Source organism: Fistularia commersonii, chromosome 16 (genome assembly GCF_037954325.1).
Source record: "Fistularia commersonii isolate RoL2024-O1a breed Wild chromosome 16, RoL_Fcom_v1.0, whole genome shotgun sequence".
NCBI classification, from domain to species: domain Eukaryota; kingdom Metazoa; phylum Chordata; class Actinopteri; order Syngnathiformes; family Fistulariidae; genus Fistularia; species Fistularia commersonii.
In genome coordinates, this window is record NC_141299.1 from 1,380,001 (window position 1) to 1,389,158 (window position 9,158).

The following is a 9,158-nucleotide window of genomic DNA, read 5'->3' on the forward strand; positions in this document are numbered from 1 at the left end:
GAGAACAAGTGAAGAAGCCGAATCGTCTCTGGTCGAACACAGCAGATTTATTACGCAGGAACTCCCCCCCCCCCCCCCCCACCTCCTCATATAGAGGCAGGTCATTATTAGCCTTGTGTTTTTGACAGATCTGGTTAGCGGGGGCCGTTCCGCGACGCTCCCGTTGACGGGGGCGTCCGCATCCACAGACATAACCGGTCACACTTCTCGGCAAACAATTATGTTTACACGTGAGTAACACGGGGGCGCTTTTGTTCTTTTCCGTGCACCCCCACCACCGCCCGCTGACTGAGGAGGATACGATCCCAAACATCCCGCTTTTACCGTTGCTAGCAAATTTCAGAGCAGTAAATGAATACAACGGTGGACGGCGGGGGTAATTCAATTACTGTGTGGCAGTGCAGGACCACTTTTATAGCCTGTTCTCTGCTCCCTGAGCACATCCACCGCTAAATGAACATGACAGGCGATGGTCATCTCCCCCTGTTGTTACAAGATAGCTGTTAGGCTGCCTCGGTAATGATATGAACCAGACCCCGGGTTCCCAGACTATTTATGAGGCATAAAACAATATTTTAATTTGCTCCACGGATTTAATTCGGCGAAAACGTACGAGGGCCCATCAGCTCGTCAAAACTTTCACAACGGTGTCGGACCGTCGTGCGGATGTGCGGCGGCCGGAACGCGCTTCGGGCAAAATGTTTTTCCTTCTTTTTTCCGTTTCTCGTGGAAAATCGGGCAACACGTGGCGTAAAATGGATGAAAATGCGACCGGCATAGCCGAATGTGCACAGAGAGGCGTTTGCGTGGAAGCGCAGCGATTAAAGAACGATTTTCAGCCCCCGTGATTAGTTGGAGAAGAACAAAAAAATTTATGTCATTGTCGCCTTCTTAAAAAAAATTGATCGAGAAGTCATTTTTGTCGTAAATGAACTCCCGACTCAACATATAGCTCAGTTTTTGTTTTCTGAAAAAAAACGCGTTACATCTTCCTTCCTGTGTCTGATAATTGCGGAGGGACTCGTCGCGGTTTCCCCACACCTTCATTTTGGAGCCTCCGCTCAATCAACTTTAAATACCTCTTTGGCCAAAATAGTTGATTCACGGAAAACGGCGATTCCTGCAGGCAAAGCTAACAAATCGGCGGATCATTCTGGAGGCTCGCTCGTGATCCGTATCTGAAATGAAGCCGCCGGCCTCAGACTCCGAAGCCCGTCTGTGAATTTTGCCGGCGGATTGATGCGCTCTGGCATCGGGCGAAAGAGGTAAACCGTATCGATCCCGATCCGGTCTCATTTTCGTAAGCAGACGGCATCGCACGCTGTGTTTGGGTACCTTTTTGATAGCCCCTGACAGCCCCTCCTGAGCTCTGTCAAAGACTATTTGACAGGCCGGAGAAGGGTGGGAGTGGACGGGAGGAGGAGGAGGGATGGAGGGAAGCAAAAGGAGGAGGGTAGCCGCTCGGCCGCGTGCCGTCTGGTGACAATCGCTTCAGCCTTGGAATCAATTCTCTCTGTTTACAGACCATTTCACAGCCCTTTACCTGTAACATCACTTGTGTCAGTCCCATTAATACCCCCAGATATATAATGGTTGAATTAGCATAATGACTAAAGCCGGGCCGCGGACTGTGAACACATAGCAAACGTCAACGTGTTCTCTTCACTAAGCCAATTAGGGGCCATTAACAGGCCGGCTTGGCTGTAAACATCATCAAAGTTAAAGGCAATTCCACACAGCATCCTTCCAACCCCCTCCGCAGCGTCGGGATAGATGGGCCATAGAGACTGAAATGTTAGTAAACAGTCGGGTCGGGTCGTCCTCAGTTCACCAGAGTGTTCAACCCAAAAGCTAAAGTCACACCTTTTCCTTTAACGTCACCTACCTCAGCTGACCTCGCCTTGTGGCGACGGAAATCAGCGTGGTTCCCCCTGCCCCCCCCCACCCCCCCATGACCAGGAGCCGCGACCTTTTAAAACATGCATTTTGCAAAAAAATAAAAACAATCCTCCCGAGGTTTCTAGGTAAAATAACGTTTTTCCTTTTTGCACGACACACACACGCATCATTCTGCAGACAAAAAGGTAGGCAGGTATTTGCAGGCCATTGGCTTCGGCATGTGCTTAGCATGCTTGGAAAATAATAGATTCAAGAACATATTTAGTGTCGGCCTGTACGTTTTCCTCCAATTAGGTGAATTCAAACGATCTACGCTATTACACGGGCGCCGCTCAAACAGCTGGCGATCTTGCATATGCTAGCACATTAGCAAAGAGAGCTGATGGAGACATTTTGAAATGACCGTCTGGAAGTTAGGCCGGAACAGGTCAGGAAGTATTTACGTTGACACGTCAAAAAGCGACCGTAGCCCGGTTAAATAACCCGAATCACATCCCTACGCTAGCATTTTTATTTTCCCCAAATAAATTGCGACGTTGTGCTTCTGCTCTCTTGCTGTACCTTGTGCATTTAGCCCCCTGGTCATGGTAGAAAAACTGAGAGACAATGGTGCTGGTGTTAAGTAAAGGCCTTGGAAGTATTGTCACAAAACTGCAGAGGCAAGCAAGGCCAGGAGACAACGGTAGAGGACCACACATCATCCTCTGCGGCCTTCAGGAGCAGCGATGTTGAAGGTCCATGGAAAAAGCAAAAAAAAAAAAAAAAAACGGGACTCCTGATGCAGCTAATGACACAAACAGCACCGCCAATTAGCTTTTATTCTTTTGCGTCGTTATTCACTTCCATTTTTCAATGAATATGTGAATAACTTGCAGAATTGCAAAGCACAAGTGCACGGAAAATGATGTTTCATCCAAGGACCGCTTTGACGAGCGACTTACAGGTAGTAAGTGTCATTTACGTTAGACCATCAACAAGCGATCTCCTTTTTTGGATGCGGGTTGTTTTTAGTTGGTTCTGAGATGGCTTTTTGGTCGAGTGGCCTCTTCTGACATCCAACTACTGGTGACTGAATTGCACTTCTTGTACGTTGCTTTGGATAAAAGCGTATGCAAAATGACCGTAACTTAATGTAGTTCTGAGAGCAGTTCAGCAACTGGCATCCACAACACAAACATTCATTTTCTACACCGCTTAGGGTCGGGGGGCTGGATCCTATCTGAGCCGTGATTGGACGAGAGGAGGGGTTCACCCTGGTGCGGTCCTATACAGACATACAACCTGCTCATTCACATGCTTGGACAATGGAGGATCTCTCCGCCGCAGGGAATCTTCAATCTTTGTAGGTACTGCCAACAGTTAGACAATTCATATTTCATTATATTTCTTATTCTTCCTCCTTTCTACTATTATCTATTGCTGTTATGTTTTTTACTTGAAACTCCGGCACAACAATTTCCTTCGGGATTAATAAAGTTGTTCTCATCTCTCATCATCTCCTCTCAGCTCCGATGAACCCCCTGCATGTGTCTGGACCTTGGGAGGAACCCCACGCAGACATGGGGAGACCGTGGAGGATTGAACCAGAACACTTCATGCACAGAGCTGGAAGAGACATCCACTGCTCAAATTTTTGTGTGGAAATCCCAGGTCAGTAGCCACAGCCAGATTTCGACGAGAAGTTGTTGGTAACGTACGACACAGGAGACAAGTTATTTCCCACGACAGCAAGCTTGAAGGTATCCAAAGCACTGCGGATGCATCTTGAAGTGGCGTCTCGACACGTATTATCGTGTCCATGATGCCAGTGGAAATTCATTTACGACGGTTCAATCGTAGAAACACAGCACTTAAAGTACTAACGCACTTTGTCAGTATTTTTATGGCCGCTGAATTAATTAAACTGAAGTTCATTGTTGGAACTTTTACAATTATCCAATCGGATTAAAGTCGACGTTTTGGAAAACTTCATGAGATGCATTCTGGGGAGGGACGAGAACGCTCATCTCATCCCCCGAGACCGGCTTCATGTCTCATAAAAAACATCTACTGAGGATTATTAAGCTGGTGGCGTGGAAATTCGTGCTTCCTCCCCGAGACGAGAAGGTCCCTGGATCGATTGGGACAGGGCCTTCGGTATCCGTGTTCTCCCAGTGTCTGTGCGATGTTCCTCCGAGTTCTCCGGGTTCCTCCCACGCTCCAAACACATGCAGGATCATGGAGATCGACATTGTCCAGATGTCCAGACCCCACCTCTAGCCAAATCACGACTGAATCCTCTAAGCCAGGAGTTTCAAACTTGCGGCCTGTGGGACATTATATTTATATATACATATATATATTGATACACACACGTCAATAGCACTTAGAGACTTAATATGAGGTCTCTCTCTGTCTCTGCCAAAATAAATCAAAGCGATGCATGCGCAGCGCGATAAAGGAAAAGTAAGGAACTCAGTGCAGCCTAATGTAGTCTGCTGTCACCTAGCAACACCCGTCCATTGGCAATAACAGCCCCCCGGTAACCCGGACCAATTACGGGGTCGCACCGTTATTTGTGGGTCATTGTTTTTTTTATTTTCTTATTTGCATCGTGCTATATGCATCGAATTAGCGTTGCCTCATACAATGAACATGAACAAATTTCTATATGATGTAAAAGTAGTCAAAACAAATTAAATCAACAACAGCTCCTTTTAAAAAGAAAAAAAGGAGACCGCTACCGGGCTTTTATCCACCGAAGTGGATATCCAAAAGAAGTGGAAATGATGTTCTCCATGCATTCAGAAATTCTCCGTTAGTCTAAACATTGAGGACCGACATTTGAATCCGAATACAACAGATATAGAAGACTGAAGAAACAGATATAGCCGCTGACTAGAGAAAAATCGAAATATTATTATCATTATCATTATCATTATCATTATTATTATCATTATTTACTGACTCTGTATTTACTTATTAACTATTATTTACTTATTTATATATCTTTTCTTATAAATTCTTAATTTGCTTATTTGTTTTTTCATCCTGTTTTGTGAAAAAAAAAAATCAAAATAAAGAGATTTGAGAAGATATGAATTTTTTTGAACAAAACCTTTCTTGTGGAAAACCTGACGTGGCCCAGGCTCACCGAAACTCTAAAATTGAGTTTGAGACCCCTGCTTTAAGCCAGGGTTGCACACACTTTTTCAGCATAATCGATTCAATTTAAATAAATGATAAATTTAAAACCTATTAAATGTCCTAGTAAAAATGATCCATCTACCATAAAAATGTAAAACACATAATAATTTAAAAATCTATTGGGAATACTGCATGAACCCATATTGCGCAATACGAGTCTGTACATTTGTTGTCATGACCTTTCTCTGATGTCCGCACTGAATCAGCCAGGGATGCAAAGTCTGGACAGCCGCGACTGCTGGCCGCCCTCAAGCACACTTTCGAGTGATCATCAGTCGCGGTAGAACGATATTTGGACTTACTTATCTTCATTTGGGAAAAGGTGGACAACTGTGATTTCAGTTCCCTCGCCCTTCTCCTCCTCGGCTTGCTTTTCGGCGGACGGAGGTCGGCGTCGTAGCTTTTATGATGATGCCGCTCCACGTTTCCCTACTTGGGTGTAGCAGTGCTAGCCCAGCAGATGATGCGAACGCACTTCGAAAATGAAGTCCTCCTCCCGATGGAAGCGCTAAGTTTTTGGCTTCTTACGTGGTCCGGCTCCCCCATTCATTTTAATTCTTAAGTTTAAAAGAAATAATTTGGAGGATAACTTGCTAACTCGCTAGCTCGCTATAGTTTTGCAGCACTTAGCGCCGTTGTATGTGCATGTGTGCTGACCCGCGTGTCACACTGGCTTCCCTGTACGTCCATTAAATGACAAATTTCCAACACGAGAACGGATGATAGGCTGACGTCTATGCGATCTACCCACGCTACCTTTGCGATCGACGTGTGCTCTGAGCTAATAAATGCAGCCTCTGCTGAACCTACAACAGAAACAACATCCCGCAAGGCACGCAGATGCATTTACTTAGCGACCTTCAAACGTCACCGTAACATGGCTTTGGGTCCGATGGATTCCAGACACACTGGGATGGAGGGAAACTGGGAATCAGCAGCGCGGGCTAACAGTAGCATCGGGTCGGCTCCGAAGGCGGATCCTGTCTAGTTGAACACAAATAGAGCTTCCAGGAGAGGTTGCTATGGTGTGAAGATCATTTGGTCAAAGTCAACCAGAGGAGGTAAATAAAGAGTGAGGAGAAATGAAGAGTGTGAATAAATGAGATCCGATCATTTGTAAGTTAGACTTTTATCCATAAAGAAATACGTGTCCCTGGATTTGTATCTTATCGTGTTATTGCTCTCACATCCTTTTCCAACTTTATGCGAAATCTTTATTATTTCAAAATCTTATCAAATTTAAAAATATGACGAGAAATCATCGGTAAATACCCGTATTTTCATAACCCCGCATGCCCTTTGAAATGACCACATCATCACCGTAATTTACGAGCTCTAAGATAAGACTTACTTTTGCACTTTTTTTCCACTTTGATATATTACACATGAAATAACCCCGAACAGCCTCGAATTCGTATTAAATTAAATGCAGTTTTTTTTTTTTTGCTGTAAAATCTCACCATGAATATCATCGCCCGAAGACTCGATTTCTCGTTTAAACCAGTATTTAAAAAAATGCAATGTGAATTCCCGAGCCGAGACGCCGGCTAAACGTCGGTTCCCGCCGGGTTTCGCTTTTGCGGCGCATCAGGATTCAGGCCGCCGTCCCGCCGCCCGGCGTGGCTGGGATCAGCGCCGCGTCCAGCCCGCGATGATAAGTCACCCAGCCAGCCGGTATTGATTGGGGGTCCTTGAGCCTTATACAAAGGCAAGGAGGGGAAGTGACTGATTGTGTTTTACAGAGAACATTATCAATCCGCCCGACGCAGGAGGGCAGACAGAATTTCCTCGCCCAAGAAATGGAGACGACCACCCGGGCCGGGAGTATATGACTTGACTCACTGAAGCGCTAAGTCCAATTTGAAAGCCAAATTGTGAGGCTTGGAACAAAAGGAGGGGGAGAAAAAAAAAAGAGGAATGGTAACAGTTTGCGTGGTGATTTTTCTCCCTTTTGCGTCGACCGGTCCGCACAATAACAGCCCTTTTCTACGGGCTACGTGTTCTCTCGTGGTCATTTGAGTCGCGCACGCGTCCTGACACCGGGATAATAGCTTTTGTCGGAAATTGGACGAGGACGTGGCCGCGCCGGCCGACGAGCGAATTGAAATAACTGTGTATGTCAGCTCCTTTTTTTTTTTTTTTTTTTTTCTTTCACAAAGAGGATTTTCACGAATGCCTTATCACGGCTCTCATCGGGCCTGCTTAGAGATTAAATCCGCGTCGGGGCTCCTCCCGAACACCGTAATCCACAACACAGAGGGATCTCTCGGCTCTTAAATGATGATCCGGTTCAGGCCTGCCGTCCCTCCCTCTGATTCTCGCCTCCGCCGTCTCCCGTCATCGCCCGCCGCCTAAATAAAGCTTGCTCTTTCCCGGGGTAATCAGCCGAGGGTTTCGGGTTCTAATGGACTCACACAAGCTCCCTTATCAGCCAGGTGCAATCTGAGGGCTGCCGCCGCTTAACAAGGAATTAAACATTTTTCCATGCCGCTGCCAGCACTTAAATTGATTGATGCTGAAAGTTTGGAAAATAAAAAGCTTGGTTCGTCAGACGCGGCGCGGCCCTGCTGGCCGGACCCCCGGCGGAGAGGGGAGTCCAGGATTAGAAGTGGCAGCTCGCCTTCTCATCCGCCGGCCCTGTCATCCCGGCCCAGCCTTCGAATGTGCGGATGCGTGTGTGTGTGTGTGTCTGCCACTTCACACCGCGTCTGAAAGACACATGTACTCGAAATAAGGGAATCAATAGAACACTTAATGAACAATTAGGTGAACAGCTGTAGGCCTGTCAGACACCCATCTGTAAACAGATCTGCTCGGAGAAAGGGGGGGGGGCCCGAGCGAGGGCCTCGCTACGGCTCCGAGGCTATCGCTTCAGGACAGCCCCCTCCTCCTTCGCCCGTTTCCAGCCCGCTCCCTTCCTTCGGCTCCGAGCCGTGAGAGCCGGGCCCAATTTAACCGAGTAGACCTCCATCTATTTCCATCCCTCGCCTCGCATTAGCCGCAGAGACCTCTCAAGATATGGAAATGGCGCGGGACATCCTTCAGGCTCGCGCGAGGGTGTCGGGGGGGGTGGGGGTGGGGGGGTGGGGATCGATAAATTTGACAATCCGTGGCATTTAATTAAAATGGCTGCCGGAAGCTAGGCAGTTTGTTTTTCTGTGTGGGACCCAGCCCGGCGTTTATTGCTCAAATGAATACGTAAGCGTATTCATAAGCAGCGCGCGCATTAAATCCCCCTCAGTCTTTGAGAGGTGGGTCGGCGGGGCCTTTCGACTCTCGGCGGCGAGCGCGCGGACCCCCGCCGCAGGAAATTAATATCTCCGCCTCTCCCCCCGAGTGACTTTTCGCGTATTCCCGACGCATAAAGAGATATCCTCTCCAATGAGAGCGCTGACAAATGAACGGCGACCACCGGCGGCTCCCCCTGATTTGCCTGTCGGTGACAGTGGCGACCTTACGTGCCAGTCAGCGCGAAAAATAGTCAACAGTAAACCCACACTGACAGAGGTGTTGGATAGATAGTTTCAGCCTTCATCCGGGCGTCTGACGTTTTTATGTGCCGGCCAGACGATGACTGACAGCTATTATGGTTAACTAAGCAGAGGAGCCCGGGAAGGGAATCGGAGGATGGGCGAAGTCTGATAATTGACCTTGTACAGCCTCTCCGTCGCTCTTTATTAAAACTTCATTTAAAGAAGAACAACCCCGGGTGGCTGCCGCCGAGGACTCTTTATCTCCCGCTCCCTCGGCTACCATAATGGATTACATCGGAATCCATTATGCATTCCGCGCGAGGAAGAAGTAGGGCCGGAGACCTGCTTAAAAATATATTTTTAGTACCGAAAATTAATGCGTTCACACAAGCCACTGAATCATTTTAAATGTTCTTTTTTAGTATATTAGGTATATGTGTTGAAAAGACCTATATTTCAATGCGGTGCCGGGCCCATCTGTGTGAGAGTAATGAGCGTGCTAATTTATTCATGATTTGAGCTGTTTCCTCCTCCGTGTTTTTACCTGTGCTTGTTTTCGTGTCGTTCCGTCGAGCTATCGCTTCCGTCGCAAACCGGGTG